This window comes from Pseudorasbora parva, chromosome 16, assembly GCF_024679245.1.
Source record: "Pseudorasbora parva isolate DD20220531a chromosome 16, ASM2467924v1, whole genome shotgun sequence".
NCBI lineage: Eukaryota > Metazoa > Chordata > Actinopteri > Cypriniformes > Gobionidae > Pseudorasbora > Pseudorasbora parva.
This window is the reverse complement of record NC_090187.1, coordinates 7,114,427-7,133,903: the sequence shown is the minus strand read 5'-3', so window position 1 is coordinate 7,133,903 and position 19,477 is coordinate 7,114,427.

Here is a 19,477-nt window from a genome sequence, read left to right as displayed (position 1 = left end):
GAGGTCATAGGTTTATTGCTGCGCCTTTGTCAATGCCAATATACTTTAAAAGAAAGAGGTCATATCATGAGATATTTTTCTTGATCTTTAAAAAAAAAGAAGCTTGGTGTACTAGGAAACTTGGAAGGTTTTTCTACAGTCCAAAAAGATTGAAAACGAGCTACAAAAACGGCTTGTTCTGAACTTACAGATGTTAGGAGGAGGTTGGATATTAATATTCCCTCTCAAAGAAATAGAGCTTGAGTGATTGAATGAAATTCAAGCGTAGTTCAGGCAGAGCACTGATCGCTAAACGATATCAGCTGACGCTCAGATGATTTGTTACACCACCTACTCTAATCAACTATACACTGTAAAAAATTATTGTTGGTTTAACTTAAAAAAAATTAATGTAACCTGGTTGCCTTAAAAAATTGAGTTTATTGAAATTAAAAATTTGAGTTGATACAATGAAGGAAATTAGTTAAATAAATGGAAACTCAAAATATTAATGTATCTGAACCACATAAACAATGTGATAAATCATGAAAATAGCACAATTTGGCATGTTTCTCTGCGTCATCACAAATAAAACTCACACAACCCAATATGCTTACAAAATCTGTTAATAATATTTTAATAAAGGCTGTCGATTATAAAAATGTAGTATATATAAAATAATATATAATTATAAAAACGTTGTAGTCACTCAATTTTTTTATTTCAATGAACTCAAAATTTTAAGGCAAACTGGGAACTTATTTATTTTTAATTTTTTAATTACAGTGTAGTAATTAAACTCATTCAAACATCGCACACAGACATTTACACCCACCTCCACCCCTTCACCTCCTAACATCTTCATATTGAGTATTGGATTCAGGGTAGAAAATATGTGTACCATTGTATCTCTTTCTGTAATGCTAAGAAACCTTTGGTTATTAGAAGGCTGCAGGATTTATGTTTCAAGGATGGATTTCAAGCTGTCTTGTATGGCAGCTCGAGCACCCTGGAGCCTAAGCCTTTCACCAAATTTAAAGATTGTCAATAAGTTTCATTCTCAAAGTGGCCCTGACTGAATATTGTTCTGTTTTTGGCTGCAGATCCTGCTAAAGGATCACACATGTTAAATGGATACTTGAAGGTTATTTTTTACAAGGTATTTGAACATTTCAGTTTGATCTTAGCAGTTAGTGTGGCACATTTCAGTGCAGATTGTTTTGTGAATCTGTCAAAATGTAATGAGAGATCACACATTCTGTTTACACACGTTTTTTAAAGATCTTATTTTTAATTAAAGTTTTAATAACTGTCTGTAGCTTTATTAACTTTATATATATATGTCTATAACATTTTTAGGTTTAAAGCTTATTTGTTAGTTTTTGTTTGTGTTGTTGTTTATTTGTATGTTTTAGTTAATGATAAGGTTAAAAGGCCCAATACACACAAAAATATGAATAATTTAATTCTAAAAGTCAGATAGAGGCTTGAAATGGGGACCCACTTTATATTAGGTGGCTTTAACTACTATGTACTAAAACTTTAATTAATAATTTGATAAAATGCACTTATTGTGTACACACATTTTAACATGTACTTTCATTTTTATAAAATACCTATATATAATTTCATCTTTAATTAATTTCTGTGGTTACAATTAAAAAAATACCCTGTTGACACTCTGTCACTATAACTTTACCCGTATCCCACCTCAATATCAGCAAAAGTGTTATGCAATATGAACACAATAAGTATATTGTACTTACATTTTGATGTTGATGTACTTAAAGCCATCTAATATAAAGTGGGACCAAAAAATTTGTTTTATTATGAATACAGTAGTGGCCAAAATTGATATCCAGGTGGGGTATTTGTTTTTAATAACACTAATAGTTTGATTAAATCATCAAAATATGATGAATATAAATGAGCTTCAATATGGGAAATGAAAATATGAGTTTCAAATGGGAAGAACAAAACACTAAAGTTGGTTAAGGACCAAAATAATAACCAAAAAGGCAAAGTGCAGCTAGTTTTATTCACTTTAGTCATTCATTGACAGCCTTATTAGTTTATGCATATTTTTTAGTGCTCTCTTGTTTTTGCATGTGTTTATAATTTCTTTGTATGAGAGCCTGATGGCCAAAAATTATGTCCGCACAATTTTGCATGTTTCATTGCATAAAAAAGTTGACTCCGAGTACAACACCACAAAATGCTTACAAAACCATTAACAGATTTTGAATAATATTTGAATAAAGGATGTTTCTAGGCCGGACATCACTTTTGGACACTACTGTATTTATTTATTTTTACATGCATATTTATTTATGCAGGCAGTTTTCTCCGTTTCATTGCACAAGGTTTTTTTTTCCCAATTCTCCAGGTGCAGTGGGAGTCAAAGGTCGGCTCTTTATAAAGGGCAGGGCAGAGGTCAAGGCTTGTGCTCCATGGAATTTTGTGTGTCACTGTAGTGATCACAATAGCGAAGGTGGAATGACAGGTATCCCTCAAGGGCAGTAAACAGGAGATATACTTTAGCATTGGTGGGGTCCCGAGCAGAGGCCCATGCTGAGACCCCTCAGCATAACTCAAAACAGGAAGCACATAAGGAGAAGACAAGGACAGAGAATAATACAAACAGAGAAATGGGCTACAGGCTATTACGCTCTGACAAAGGGAGATGGATTGAGTTTCAGACTGAAACATTTATCAAAATACCCATATGCACAAAGAGTGATGGACGCAAGATCATTCCAAAGCAGCGGAATGTTATGGGCAGTGTGATGTGATCCACTGCTGAGATCAAAGGGAAGGAAAAGAGAGGAAATGGGAATAGAATAAAGAACTGTAAACAGGATTCTGAAGTGGAGTAGCTGATTTCATAAGAACGCATCACAGGTACATTCCTGATGTAAAGGCTTTTCCAAAGGATTGTTTTGGCCAAATTGTAAGGCATCCTATTAGTATATTTCTTTTAAACTAAAAGGTCTAACTTTATATTAGGGTGCTTTAACTACTATCAGAGGTGGACAGTAATTAAGTACATTTACTTGAGTGCTGTACTTCAGTACACTTTTTGAGTATCTGTACTTTACTGGAGTATTATTTGTTTTATGAAACTTTGACTTTAACTTCACCACATTTGAAAGACAAATATTGTACTTTTTACTCCACTACATTTCTATCAAAGTCCTCAAAGTCGTTTCTGTAGCAGCTTTGAAAGTCGATGGATAATTTTTTCCTTCTTTAAAAGGTTTTTTGTTGTTGTTGTTGCAGACAGTCTATCAGTAATCACTCTTATAGGGTCATGTATAGTTTCCAAACTTTTTTGAACACTTTTTTTGAGCAAAATGGAAGATGGTTCCTCTTCACAGTGTGTAGCCCCATAGCCATACTTTGAAAGTATGTTTCAGTTTTTGTATTTTTTTTATTTAAGATTAGCTTAGGTGGCATACACTTGATATGTCTTATAAAATGTTAAAAATGTAAACATCTGGCAGAAAGAGAAGAGTAAAGTTGGGAGAATATTGGCTGTGTATCAGTTTATTGGATCTGTGCAATCAGGGTTAAAGTGACAGAAGCTTATAAAGAGCTTTGTAACTTTTATACACGTATTTAAATGAGTTTAAGGTGTTGTATGCTAGCATCCTTCTGGAGCATCACTGACTGGCTTAAACCATGATGGCATAATGTGCATTTATACAATGATGCAACAATAATAAAATAATGCATTGACATAAAAAAAGGAAATTTACTTTTGATAATTAAGTACTTCTGTACTTAAACAAATACTTCTGTACTTTTACTTAAAGCTGCAGTCCGTAACTTTTTGCACTCTAGCGGTTAATAAACAGAACCGCATGCGTCTTGTGGAAGAACATTGCAGCCGGAGCTACTTCTCTCTGTTTATGTCTGTGTCGAGTCACACAGGGACTGTGCTCCTCCGCAGCGGTACCCACCAGTCTGGCCTGAAATAGTCCCAATATAAACACTTATTATAAGTGTACCATAATGATTCAGGGTAAGACAAAAACATGGTTTGGAAAATGGATTCATGTTGTACATTCTCATTATATAATTTCTGCAAATCGTGAACAAAAAAAAAAGTTACGAACAGCAGCTTTAAGTAAAAATGTAAGTATCAAAAAATAAATACAATGTACTTATTGTGTTTATATTGTATTGCAAAACACTTTTGCTGCTATTAAGGTAAGATACAGGGAAGTTAGGGACAGGTGAGAACAGGGAAAGAGTTACACTCTCAACAAAATTACTTGTTGAATTTACTTAAAAAATAGGTTTACAGAAAAAATGGTTGCACACAACTATATTGAGCAATTTTTACAAATAACAATTTAGTTATATGAACAAAACAATTCAAGTAAAACTGGCACAATTTCTTTGAGTAAATACAAACCATTTGAATTTGTCACTGTTACATAATATTTATATGTGCCGTTTACTTAATTATGTTATGTTAAATTTATAAAAGTTTATTATGTAAGGTGAACATTGTTGTCAATTTAATTTGCCTTTGAAAAATGTAAATGACAACAAGCATATTTTTAAAAATAAAATGCAAAATTAACTTATTGGACAAACTAAAAATATTTAATTGAGAGCCGGAATTCCAGCCAATGAATTTGTATAAGTGCCCTAAACACACACAGAACACTTATTTGATTGAAAAATAGTTACGGTGTATGGTCACATTTGACCATCAATGAGTATTAGTTTGACCAATTAGTAAGGGATACCTGAGGACTAAATACAAGAATAAAATGAATGTTAACCATGTTGCATCTCTATCACTCTCCATAATAAAACGATCCAGTGAAAATAGCTGACTTAATAATCAATGCACACTAAACTGTACTGTTTACCAAAACTTGCTGCAAACATCTGTAGAGTGAAACTGTTGTGTACCTTGTGTGTTAAGCCATTCAAATGCATTGACACTGCGCTAGAAGTATTGAGCGCGCCATGTAGGCTACCACGTGACTGCGCGCGCAGCCATAGATGAGAGCATATTGCCACTCCGCTTTTCAACGCCTGACTTTAATTAGCGCCAAAACGCTATTTATTGTTTGAATTTCGCATTAAAACGTAATAATAATAATAGTAAGAGCTATAGGCCTAGATTTGTTTAATATAAAAGCAGGTTTGGCAATTTGGCGTGAGATTAAGCTGGGCAGCCTGAGAGCTTGACACAGAGCCCGAAAGCGTGTGTCACGCCAAATGCGTGAGTTGGCAACCCTGCGTCCTGGACTATTTTCTAATAGCTAGCTGCTGTAACATTACACCTGAAAAAAAACTTTGTTGCATCGTGTTCTGTTATCTGTAAAGCTGCTTTTAGTATTGCAAAAAGGTTATATGAAAAAAGCTGACTGAACATCTCTTCCTGCCGATATGTTTAAGTGAACACTGAATTTAATTATGAAATGAGACAGATGCAAGTGTTAAATAAATCAATACTTCATATTTAATTGTTTAAAACATCACTTACTTCGTCCTTTAATGTTTCTCTCCTTGCGTGTCTCTCCTCAGGGGATGTGTGGTGTTCCCGCCGCTTCAGCCTCCTTAGAAATCGATCAGACATCTTTCTTCTTGTCACGTTTCGCGGGAAACTCGCTGGGTTTATATATACACCACATGACGTGATGCTGGCGCAAAATAAGTATAAGACCCCACACTACTCGCTGTCCATACTTCACTGCTGTTAGTATGCAGCTCGTTCATTCAAGTGCATTTACATTTCATGTGGTGAATTGTTGCTGAAATTCAAACATCGTACATTGTACTCTTTTAATAAAATAATACTGTACTACTGTGCAATTGCGATATATTTATAGAATAAATAAATAAATACAGTTTTTTAAGATATGTATTTTTTTCATTGGCCTATCAATCACAAAAATCACCAAACCATCCAATCAAAAACTCAGAGTTGTACTCTTCCAGCCATAGACCGTAAACACTCGATGGCACTGATAGCTGATGTTAACAATGAAATGGTAAAAAAAAATAACGAAAACGTAGAACTATTATTCATTTTAAATAGATTAATTTGATCATAGATCATTTGGAAAATTAAATAACTGCAAATTATAATAGTTTTCAAAAGTAACCTTATCACTTGAAGCAACACTCACCGAAGAGGTCGAACTGGAAGCCATGACTAAATCGGCCACCGTAGGAGTTGAAACTAAATTGAAATTGAGAGGAAAAGAAACTATTATTTACTGGATGGTCATATACCTTTTCACCACTAGATGAGGGGAAAATATCACACAGTGTAGCTTTAAGTGTACTTAAAGAGAGTACTTAACACACATTGTCATAATTCAAATAAAAATATTTTACTCTAAAGTACGTTTAGTCATTGTTTTGCCAATTTCAAAGACAAAATAAGTAATTTTGAAATTGAATATAAAGATGTATTACATAAATGGCACAAAAATTAGTTACTAATGTACATTTTAATTTAAACTTGTACATTTAATGTGAATAAGTGTATGAAAACATTAGTTCACACTTAAGTATATTATTTCGGTAATAGTTTTTTTTTTTTTTTTTTTTTTTTTTTTTTTTTAAAGTATGCTGAAGTGTACTTCTTTTACACAAAGAAAATAAAACCATAAATGTTGTAAAGAAGAGAACAAGATGCATTTTTTTCTGATAAAGAGTAAGAAACAAGGCCCAGGAATGAGGAGAGGGGAAGGGGAGGAGTTCTGAACTACACCTGGATATTGTTGTGGAACACTGAAGCACACAGACTGTTCCAATAAAAACGAATGTTGGCTCTACTAATAGCCCCCGCCCTCACTGTGGTGCAATGGAAAATATCTCTAATATTTCTCACTAAAGTCAAAGAATTTTGAAGTGTAAAATCTAGGCCACTATGGCCGTAAACTATACTTTAACAGACTTGATAAATATGAAAGTTGTAAAAACCAATGAGGCAATGCTGCCATTGGCCGGTTTGAATACTTGTATGTTAGCACCATGAGTCAAACATGACTGTATGACTTATTTTGTGCATGTATGACATCACACAGCAAGTGTAACAATTCTTTGTGAGTGGTGTTTTTTTCTTCTTCTTTCCATTAGGTACTATGTAATGGATGAGGCGTTATGCATGTATTATTTCTTTATGACATTTTGATCCCTATAGGGCTTAAATGTAAGTCTATGGGATTTCTGAAGTTGAATATTTAAGGTTAGAAGTTTGTATGAGCAATGATTAGAACAATGATTGCCTTAGAATATATATTCTTAACAATTTCCCTGTTATGAACGATCTTTGTTTTCAAGTACGATACTGATTAGAAAGCGAGAGAGAGAGAAGGGGCCTGTGAAAAAGGAGCCGGCGGCTCTATCAGCGGGCTGTCAGGTGATCCAGCCACAGGTAAGAGCTTCAGGTGTGTACAAAATAAAAACCCAGGCTCATTGAGGGGCTCTTTCATGCGGAGTGGGGGATGGAAGGGTCATATCACCCTCAGGGCAGGTCATGACTCCTGACTCTTGACCCCGCTCTGAAAGAAGGGAATGCAGGAGACGAGGGAGGGACAAGTCCATGCACGGCCTTCATGAAACCTAGATGGTGACATGGATAGAGCATAAGAGACTTGACTCAACACTTGACAATAGTAGAGCAGTCATTATAAAAGACTTTAAAGTCAAATCATTCCCATGTTCTGGCATCTTACTAAACTGATGACCACATTGTCATCCATACAAACACACAAACTCATATTTTGATGCTGCTCCTCGCCTTTTTATCCTAATTAAAGAGTACAAATGACCTCTGACCTTCTCACATCTGTCTCCTGAACATGTGTTTTCCAGATGTGCCGATATCACTCAGGCCCAGTGAGCATGTCATTTTCAACTGACCAATAAGTGGCAGCACAAACACAACCTCCCTTGCAAAATAATGAGCCACTGACTTGCACACTCAACAGAGAGACTGTTAAATAGCTAAAAGGGTCAAAAATGGTTAAATACGGGGTAAATGGTTTGCATTTGGTACATACTTTACAAAACTCAATTCATTTTCTGTTTTCCTTTTTTTTTGAAAGGACAATAGGGAAACATGAATTCAGATTTCCTCATAAAATACCCAACTTGGCCGAATGCTTGTCACATATGTGATGCATGAGAAACACAGATATTCAGCTTTCATAAGATATGAATGATTAAATGTGCATCATAAAACAGTTCATTTGCTGAATCTGTTATGGTTTATGTCAGCCAACCCTTACAACAAAAAGAAGTTAATTCAACTGTGCTATTAGTACTTTTAAACTCAAACTAAAAAAAGTATACTTTCAGGCTAGAAATATACTTATAAAGTCTCACTTAAGTAGCTATGCTTGACTTATAATGACAGAAAAGTCTAGAGCCTAATTGTCTTGTAGTTGTCTTGTAATTTCAAGTATAACAATTAGTACCTAAATAGGAAATTAGTACTATACTTGAAGTGCAAAAATAATATATAATAGTAAACTACAAGTATGATGTTAAGTTCACTTAAGTAAAAATGTAAAGCACAATACAGGTGCTGGTCATATAATTAGAATATCATCAAAAAGTTGATTTATTTCACTAATTCCATTCAAAATGTCAAACTTGTATATTATATTCATTCATTTATTACACACAGACACACACAGATATATTTCAAATTTTAATTTTGATGATTATAACTGACAACTAAGGAAAATCCCAAATTCATTATCAGAAATAAGAATATTGTGAAAAGGTTCAATATTGAAGACACTTGGTGCCATACTCTAATCAGCTAATTAACTCAAAACACCTGCAAAGGCCTTTTAATGGTCTCTCATTCTAGTTCTGTAGGCTACACAATCATGGGGAAGACTGCTGACTTGACAGTTGTCCAAAAGACAAACATTGACACCTTGAAGAGGAAGGCAAGACACAAAAGGTCATTGCAAAAGAGGCTAGCTGTTCACAGAGCTCTTTGTCCAATCACATTAATAGAGAGGTGAAGGGAATGAAAAGATGTGGTAGAAAAAAGTTTACAAGCAATAGGGATAACTACACCCTGGAGAGGATTGTGAAACAAAACCCATTCAAAAATGTGGGGGACATTCACAAAGAGTGGACTGCAGCTGGAATTAGTGCTTCAAGAACCACTTACTTATTACATAAAGTATTTTTTAAAACATACTTGAAATTTACATAATGTAATAAACTTAAACTAAACTTATTTATTTATTTATTTTGTAAGGGAAGACATAACTTTCTAGCTGAAGGATGGAACATTTTGTAGTAACCATTCTATAAAAACAATAAAGCACTCAAAGTTACTACATGCCGTATTGTGAATAAAGTCATGGCTGAAAGACTTGTAGGTAACCGCCCATAAGCCATTACTCATGTTTGTTATCACTTAAACACCTACCTAAATGTCATGAAGTAACAACAGCAAAATGCTCATCTCATATTGGTTCCTTTTAGCTGAGCCTTTCCCCCACCAGATGTTCACTGTCTGTAAAAATCCAACTGCTAAAAAAAGAAAAGAAATTGTAATTTGTTTTTTTGTTATTTTTTCAGTCCTCTGGTTTCTGGCAGTGGCCCAGTCAGCAGCCGCTCTAGAAAAATATTACGTAAATATTGTTTGTGTTAAAATGTGTTAAAATAAACCCTTTTTCCCCGTGGGAAATGTAGACAAGCCCTTAATGATAATAATCATTTTAGCGGCTGACTGGGGAGAAAGGAAAGCGAGAGGAACCCCCTTCTCTTCTCACAGCTTATCCGTTTCCAACACTTTGAGCCCTATGTTGGCTCTTTGTACTTCTCTCCAGAAAAGAAAAACCCAGAAAATGAATGACATATGCCCCTGAGAAGGTCTTAGTCCTGAGTTCATAAAACTAAATATATATTTTTTTAAACAGTATGACTTCTCATATTTATATTTCTTATTTAGGGTTACATTTAGGATTTTCAACAAACTTTAATGCTATGCAGTAAGCATTAAACTTCAGCATGTAACCTGTCTACATGTGCTATGGACATGAATGTATCTCAGTCATCATGGTTTTACTGGTTTTACTTTGCATTATTCTGTTACTTTTCTAAGCAGTTCGGTTTGTGATTTTTGTCTCTCCGATGATAACAGCAACATGCTAAAAGTTTTTGAATTATTCTACCAGCTGCATGGCATTAGTAATGGACTAAGAACAATGAATAAACACATTAGAAAACCCTCAGAACACCTTAGCCGCATTGCAATGTGCTAATAACACTTTAAACGACCAAACAAACACATTGTGAACTAAAACACTCAGAACACCTCACCAACTGCATAATGATGTGCTTCAAACACTCAGAACAACTTAAAGGCCCACTGAAGTGCCTTGAAATGCGCAGCTTAATTCAATGTATCGACGCAATTTCCACTGAGGAAGACGTGGCGGGACATATCGAACAGCCTCTCCCCTTTTTTTTAATAGTCAATAGCCTTTCATTTATATCACAGCTCGGCCAAAGTGAGTAAGCTACAGTTTCCTTCTAAACTCCTACATATCAATTTAAAATACCGCATTCTGTGCAGAATTCAAGTCTGATACATTTTGGGATCTACGCCGACTCATGCATATGATCCGTTCTGTGCTATCGTGTCTCTGGGTCAAAGCAGACTGCGCTGCGGCGGTTCACTAGACCGGGTAAACCCAGCCTGATCTGCCGGAGATTTGATTTCGCCCAGCAACTGAAAACCTGTACATTAATTTCTACTGCTTCTGTTACACTTTTGCGGGAACCAACCACAGACTGGCTTATCCACCTGGCACGCTATGGGCGGCTCTAACATGATGACAGACAGAGAAATCGTTGCCCGTTGATCACGCTTCTTGTGGTCTGATTGGTTAAAGGACTATCCAATTGCGTACAGAGTTATTCGAATAATGCCAGTTGATCACGCCCCTTGTGCAGTAAAAAATTGGAAGTGATACACTGTAAGTTTTGAAGTTTGAAGCTTTTCTCTTCTAAATGCCAATTTTGTCCTATTTTGAAACTTGGAACATGCTAAAAGCCCAACAACAACAAAAAAAAAATTACATTTTGTTTTAAAGGTGCACTATGCAACTTTCCGTCCACTGGAGGGCGCCTATTTAAAACAAAGGCATAGTTTGATGACGCAAAGTTTGAGCGCAGTATCTTGGGACATGTGGTCTTCACCACACAGCCGGTGGAAAATAAGACACGGGCAGAAATCATGTTCATGGATGCGGTTATAAACGTTACTGTAGCATGAAGCAGAGCAGGACCGAGTGTTGAGGAGCTGAGCAAGGCCGCTGGAACGATTGTTATACAAACAGAACACACAGCTTGCGAGCACCGGGACTTTTTTTTGACGGACACAGTCGCCGGGCACCTGCAGTATTTCTGCGTTTCCGGTTATGATTATAAGGTAAAGCAGGTCTGTTTATCATATTAGATACATTTAAGTGTGTTTAAAATGATGTTATGAGGTTACTCTGTGCGTTCGCTCGGCGCTACTGTGACATGTTCACACTGCTGAGAGAAAAGCAGAATAAAACCGAGGGTAACGCAGATATGAAGCGATTGACAGGCGACTTCCTCAGACGCTATGCTGAAACGTCCCGGATCTTTGGTTAAAATAGCAATTTTCTCACAATTTACAAATAGTTGGAAACATTTGGGATATTGTAGGTACTCAACTGAACAAAATATATAACACTGGCCTAGTGGTTTTTGGATATTTTACTGCAAAAATACTACATAGTGCACATTTAATGGGGAATTTAATGCATAGTGGTGCACTTAAACATTTAGCAATAGCATATTGATGTGCTAAAACACTCAAAAGAACCAAACAAACACCTAATTCTGCATGCTAAAACACTTAAGCAACTGCATAGTATGCTCAAAACACATAAATCACCCTAACAACTGTATAGCAATGCACTAACATTCAGGACAACAGCACAAACACACAGTGGTGTGCTTATACACTCAGAACACCTTAGCAACTGCATAGCTATGTGCCAAAACACTGTGCTCAAAACACCCTAACAACCGCATAGCAGTGCACTAAACACATTTTGAACAACCAAACAAACTGGCAACTGCATAGCAATGTGCTAAAACACTCAGCACAGTTTAGAAACTCTATAGCTAGGAAAGTCTGACAGTCACCGACACCTGCATCATGATGGTAACTGGCAGGGACAAACTAACATTCTTATGAAAAAATACTATAGCTGCCTATATTACTCTAGTAAATACTATACTGTTTTTGAACCATAGTATAGTAAATATACTACAGTAATTTGTAGTATACCTCAGTATTTTCTATAGTTTAACAACAGTATGCTATAGTATAAATTATTATGTTTAGTAAATACTATTTATTACAAAATACTAATGTACTGTAGTATCTTTACTATAGTATGGTTCAAAAACACTATTGTATTTACTAGAGTAATTTTACTATACTATAGTATTTTTTGATGTGAGCTTGTTTTCATATTACAGTAGTACAGGATATGATCCAGTTTGTGGCAAGCCCAACTTCTCCTGCCAGACCCCAGTGGTGTAACCATTAACCCTAATGTGAGGAAAAGACCTCTATTCTAAACACGCATCTAACCAAAGACTCTCTCACCTATACTACGTAACACACATTATGTGACCTGTTGGAGCTGACCCCATCCATAAATACATACTCCATCTCACACACTCTAATTCTCTCAGTCGCTGTATTCTCACTGAAAGATTACACACTCTCTCTGTCCAATTAACCATGCTAACAAGCTTAGCTGTGCACTGAAAGGCAGATTTACTGCTGCTTGGCTGTACTGGTAATTACTGGCAGGGACTGCTGAAACAATTCAGCGCTTAACCCGCTTACTGCTCAGTCATGGTTCATCTCTTGCTCTCTTTCTCGTTCCCTATTTAACTCTAGATCCCAAACCCCAGGCTCGGAGCAAAGGAGCAACAAGAGAGAGAGAGAGATAGAGAGAGAGAGAGAGAGAGAGAGAGAGAGAGAGAGAGAGAGAGAGAGAGAGAGAGAGAGAGAGAGAGAGAGAGAGAGAGAGAGAGAGAGAGAGAGAGAGAGAGAGAGAGAGAGAGAGAGAGAGAGAGAGAAATTTCTCTTCATGAAGGAGGGAAAGGCTGAGAACAAGTTGTAGGGAAAAAGGGGGCCATTGTAGGGGGCTGGCCTGTGGACAAGCTGCCCATTCAGAGTTGCCCAGCCGTGTACAATGGCTAAACTAACATCACTGACATTTGGAGTTGCCCGGGCTTTGGAGCAGGAGGGCAGGGGAGGGATAGGGTTATGTACGGGGGCTCACCGCCCCTGTTCTTGGCAAGTGGAACTGTATTGGAATAAACACTCGGGTGGTTCCAGCTATTGATCAAATATTCATGTCACAGGGTGGCAACTGAGAAGGCTGCCTGGTAAGGCAAGGTGAGACACAAGGAGAGGATATTCCCCTTAAAGTCCCCTGTAGTTAGTAATTGTATCCCTTAAAGGGTTAGTTCACCCAAAAATGAAATTTATGTTCATTAATGACTCACGCCAATGTTGTTCCAAACCCATAAGACCTCCGTTCATCTTCGGAACCCAGTTTAAGATATTTTATATTTAGTCCGAGAGCGTATCTAAGTGTAGGCACACTATACTGTCCATGTCCAGAAAGGGAATAAAAACATCATCAAAGTAGTCCATATGAGACATCAGTTAGTTAGAATCTCTTGAAGCATCGAAAATACATTTTGGTCCATAAATCACAAAAATTACGACTTTATTCAGCATTGTCTTCTCTTGTTTTTAATCCTCAAATAAATATTAAAACGGTTCTGAATCAGCGTATTGATTCATGATTCGGATCGCCAATGTCACGTGATTTCATCAGTTTGACACGTGATCCAAATCATGAATCAATACGCTGATTCATAACTGTTTGAATCTTTATTTGTGGTTTGAAAACAAACACGGAAGAGAAGACAATGCTGAATAAAGTCGTAGTTTTTGTTATTTTTGGATCAAAATGTATTTTCGATGCTTCAAGAGATTCTAACTAACTAACTGATGTCACATATGGACTACTCTGATGATGTTTTTATTCCCTTTCTGGACATGGACAGTATAGTGTACCTAAACTTAGATACACTGTAAGACTAAATATAAAATATCTTAAACTGTTTTCTGAAGATGAACGGAGGTCTTACGGGTGTGGAACGACATTAGGGTGAGTCATTATTCATCAATTTTATTTTTGGGTGAACTAACCCCTTAAAGGAGTGGTTGCATGTGATTTCTCTTTTTTAACTTTAGTTAGTGTGTAATGTTGCTGCTTGAGCATAAACAGTATCTGCAAAGTTACAGCGCTGAAAGTTCAATGCAAACGGAGATATTGTCTTTTAAAGTTATGGCAGTTTATTGCCTACAAAAATGGTCAGTTTGCACTACAACGAGCTTCTTCCTGGGTTGGTGACATCATAAACTCTTGCTAGTCACCACAGATGTGACTTCTGCCCGTAATGGTAAGGGCCGTGGCGTTTCCGGACAACCTGTGCTTGGCACGTCAGCCAATAAAAATACATGAAACTACATTTGGCCATCTAACCAATCTAAGACCACTGCGTTTTTCGGAGGGATGGGCTTCATAGAAGCAGGAAGCAAACGAGTCGTTCAAAGACATTGGAGACAGCGGTGTGAAATAAAAAAAAGAAAAGAAGAAGTATTAAGACATGTTATACTGCGCCCCATAAACACACCCAAGCCTAGAAAAAAAAAAACATGGAACCGCCCCTTTAACTCATCTTTGATCACCAAAATGACACATTTAAAGTTTTTTCCTGTGATTTTTTTTTTTCATGCCTTAAAATAGCCAAGAATGTAACTCATTTAATATTAGCCCCAGCTCCACTCAAAGATCCACTCAGGCAACTTTTACTAAACTTACTGTAAACACTGTAAATGTGCAAATGTGTCACTCTTTACAACTTCAGACACTTAACGGTAATTAATACGACTAACCTTTTGCTTGACTATGTTATCAAATAGCTAATCATTTGTTGCTAATGTTACACAAATCATGTACCCATTCGCCATCTCAGTCTGCCTTCTAAACTTTGAACATCAATGGAGAAATCAATGAAACATTGTAATATACATCATATACCTATTTCACCCGCTATATTGCTTAATGTACACAATTTTTAATAGCAACAGAAAAATATAGGCCTACCAGTATGGCTTCTCTTCAGAATTCCCTGCTTCACATCATAGTTAATGATATGCTAAAGCCCACCTACATGTTGACATGATTGGTTACCAGGTAGTTTGTGACGTCAGACAGTAAATTGGGACTTGCTTTATTCTTCTGCTTATCATATTTTTTCCGCTGAGTAAAACACCCTGGTAATCTCTTCAAGAGTTTTTCAAGATATTTTAAAACTGAATTTATTTAGACATCAAATTTAGAGATTTCAATATAAACAAATAAATGATTAAATATTTTTCATCAGATTTTCCCAAGACCAAATGATCTGAGCTATGTTATCCACATTTATAACTCTGTACTAATATTGTTTGTAAACGATTCTTATTATCCTCTTATTGTATAAAATTCCTGATGACATTTAGAAGAAACATCTAAGTAAACATGAGCTATGAAATGCCCCTCTTCCCGATGGCTGCTGGTGTCTCGAGTTCTCTGTGGCAGAACAATATCCATCTGAAACTGGCATTCAGGAGCTGGTGTGATGGGGCTGCTTTGATGCATGCCTCTACGTATTTATCACGGTGACATGGCCAGCAGTGGGTGGCGGTCACTCAGTGTCAGTGCCGCAGTGTTCCTCCAAAGAAAAAGGGTCACGATCATCTCAATTGTTCTTTATTTAAGTTGTTTTAAGCATCCAGAGAGAAATGCCTGTTCTAAGGCTGCTCTTCAAATGAATGTAGATAGCACAGCTTAGACCATTTGACCTTGGAGTTGAAATCTTCACATCCGTTTCCTTCATTTGAGCTCCTTTTAAACTCATTCCTGTCTAGGAGAAATTGATTTCTCACATTTATTTTCTATGCTCTTCATATTTTATCTTATAACTTAATTAACACCACAATAACGCCACTGCACAACCTTGTGGAAACACTTTTACCGTACAGACCAACCGCAGTTACGTCAAGCTTTTTAACGACACATGAAGTTATACAAGCGTAAACACTTACAATTCACATGTCAACAGCTTTTTCCGAGCTCTGATGATAAAGCAGAAGTATACTGAGGTTATTGAAACAAATATGCATGCTGAAAAGTCTCTGGACCGAGGGCGAGTTTGCACGGAGGGAGTTTCCTGCGGTAGTGCATAAGGTTTTTATTTGCTCTCTGGTGCAGGTGAAGGAGCACATAACTGACTTCATTTTCCAGCACAGCCAGCCACTCATCCAGGCCAGTAGAAGTCTTGCAAAATAAAGAACTTTTGATCTGGGATTTGCTCTGCACAAACCTAACAATGTTAACATGCAAGCTTGTGGCAGCCATACTTACAGGAAAACGTACACACATGTGTGCTAATTTACACACAGATTATCTTGTGTTTACACATCTTAGTAATTTTTCCTATTCATTTGCGCGCACACACAGCCTCGTACTTGTAGACAAGAGTGGCGTGTCTGGCGTAAACAGTTTGTGAAGCTCCAGGGAAGAGGGTCTAGGGCAGTAGCTCCAGAGCTGATGACGTGAAGCGAATAAGGGGAAGCTTACGCAGGCACCCAGGTTTGTTTAAACAAGCCTGGCTCGGCCCGGCACGGTAAACAAGGCTGGACCACCAAGCCTGCTGCCGTTCTGCCGCCAGTTGCAGAGTACTGTTGAGCCTGCCATCCCCTGCGCCTGCTGCACCAGCCTCCGTACTACACAAGGACATCAGTGTGAGCCAACGGAAGGGGGGTAACACAGAACGCCATCCGTATGTGTTCGTTTTTGCATGCAGGAGGGGTTGAAGGGGGCACTTGAGCTTTTAACAGCAATAACAGCTGCTTAAACCAACAAACGGAGAACTTGATATGTACACAGAGAGAAAGAGAGGCCTCAACTGCCCTGCGAAGAGCTGCAGCAAAGACCAGGGCCACCAAACACACACAGCTGGTTGGGGCCGCAGTGAGGTCACAGGCCTTAGATGTACATAATCTGCAGGCTTTGCCGTTTGATCACATGCCAGGGATCCGGCAGGGATGACAGCTCTGTCCGTTTCTACCTCTCAGAAGAGCAGAGACAAGATAATTCCTAAATCCTCCTCAAACTCGCAATAGAAATTCATCTGGACGTCAAATCACACACTGGACAGATCACACACCACCGAGAAGACCAATTAAGGGTTTGCATAAAAGTGCACTGACCCTAGTCACAACCTAAGTCTGCAAATGCAAAAAGAAAAACGATTTCCATTTCCTGAAGGAAATAACAGTGCTTCAAGACACAAGTGTTTTAGTTGACAGCCAGTGTTGGGGAGTAACTAATTGCATGTAACGGCATTACCTAATCTGACTACAAAATTCATGTAACACAGTTATCTGAATATTTTCTGAAAAATCTAGGATACGTTAATAGTATTATATTATATTATTAATATATATTTATTGTTTTTGTTGCGCAGGATGCCACCTGCCATTAAAAGGCTGTTTAGTAAAGCAAAGTTATTCTGATGCTTTTGATTGGTTCTCTTGTTTGAATATGCAGGTTAACCCTGCCTGGTTTAAATGTTTAAAAAGTTTAAACAGTTGAAAACATTTGTTTGAAATTTAGAAAAGTAATCAAAGTAATTAAATGTATCCAATTAATTACTTTAATAAAGTAATTTAAATAGTTACACTACTTATTACATTTTAAATTGTAATCTGTAAGCTATTACATTTCCAAAGTAACCTTCCCAACACTGTTAACAGCAAAGTTAGATAAGTTATACTGGTGTAAACAAGACCAATTTTTTGGTCTACAGTTCAGTATGCAAATACATGAAGGTCAACCAATCACACTTTACAATACAAATATTACAATTACAGTATTAGTTATTTTTAAACAGCAACATTCTGTTTTGTTCACACAACCGTTGACTCATACCAATGCTGTACTGTACCAGGTGAGTTACTGAGCAAGTTTACAGCATCAGAAAAGCCATACGGAGCTGGATCTGTGATGTAATATCAGAATGTATAAGTTTACAAATCAAGTATTTTGAGGTAATAACATAGTACTGTGCAAGGAACTGTTCAAAAATAAGTATTTTACTAAGCCATAAGCTGCCCTGTAATCATAATTAGGATGAAAAAGGAATAAAATTGTTGTTGATTATCTGCCATTAGTGTTAATAAAAAAAAAAAAATGCAGAAAGTGAATTTTATGTATCTTTGTGAAAGCTCTGAGCTTGTTAGCTTGTGCCCTTTCTTTTAAATATTGCAAGAGCATACAGAGGTGAAGTGATTACGTATTTTTCTGTCATCAACAACAAAGCCACATATGGATCCATTTAGGTATTATTAGTGTTTCCATAGAAACACACAATTTATTTAATATGGTAATTATTAAATGATGTAACCACACAGCATATGTCAATGGGAGACGATTGAACTGCAATTTAAAATTTCTTAAGAATCATAGCAGCAAAATAGCCGAGTGAACAACACTCACACCATGTCAGAATAATAACTATGAGATGGATAACCGCGGACTTCTAGCGAGAACAGTTCACGTCCTCAGACTCGGATTTATGCATTTTTATGCCAAAATTTATCTTTAGCATGCAGCAATGAGGTGGTACAAGTCAAAGCTCTGTAAGTTGTTTAGATTCAATATTATTAGATATAAAATAATTTAACGCTTTTTAATTTAAACATCTTTGCAGCCTCTGCTCTGTGTGTTCATGTGTTTTAGAAGAGGTGTGGCTTTGGATCTCATGCTTTCAAAGCTATTCTCTGTGAAATAGCCTACTCTAACTTTAAATGGAATCCTTATGTTAAGTTTGAACTGAATTATTTAAAATTTGTGAGAAAGATCAAGAATTAAAGAGAGGATTTTCTATTCACTATAAGCAAAACTTAATGTGCAAATAATCATATAATGTTTGGTAATCTAGCCACAGGAGGTCACACACCAGTGTACCTTTTGTGCCGGTCCCAAGCCCGGATAAATATAGAGGGTTGTGTCAGGAAGGACATTCGACGTAAAATATTTGCCACATTCATTATGCGAATCACAAATTTGACTTCCATACCGGATTGGTTGGGTCCTGGGTTAACAACAACCACATCAGTGCTGTTGACCTAGGGCACTGGTGGAAATTGGGCTACTGTTAGTCAAAGAATTAGAGGAGGAAAGTGTGTTAGAGGCAGGAGGTGTGTCCCTAGGCAGAGAGAGAAGAGGAAAGGCAGGAGTTTAGGACTGAAAGTAGGGACTTTGAATGTTTGTACAATGACAGGTAAAGGCATGTGAATGAAAGA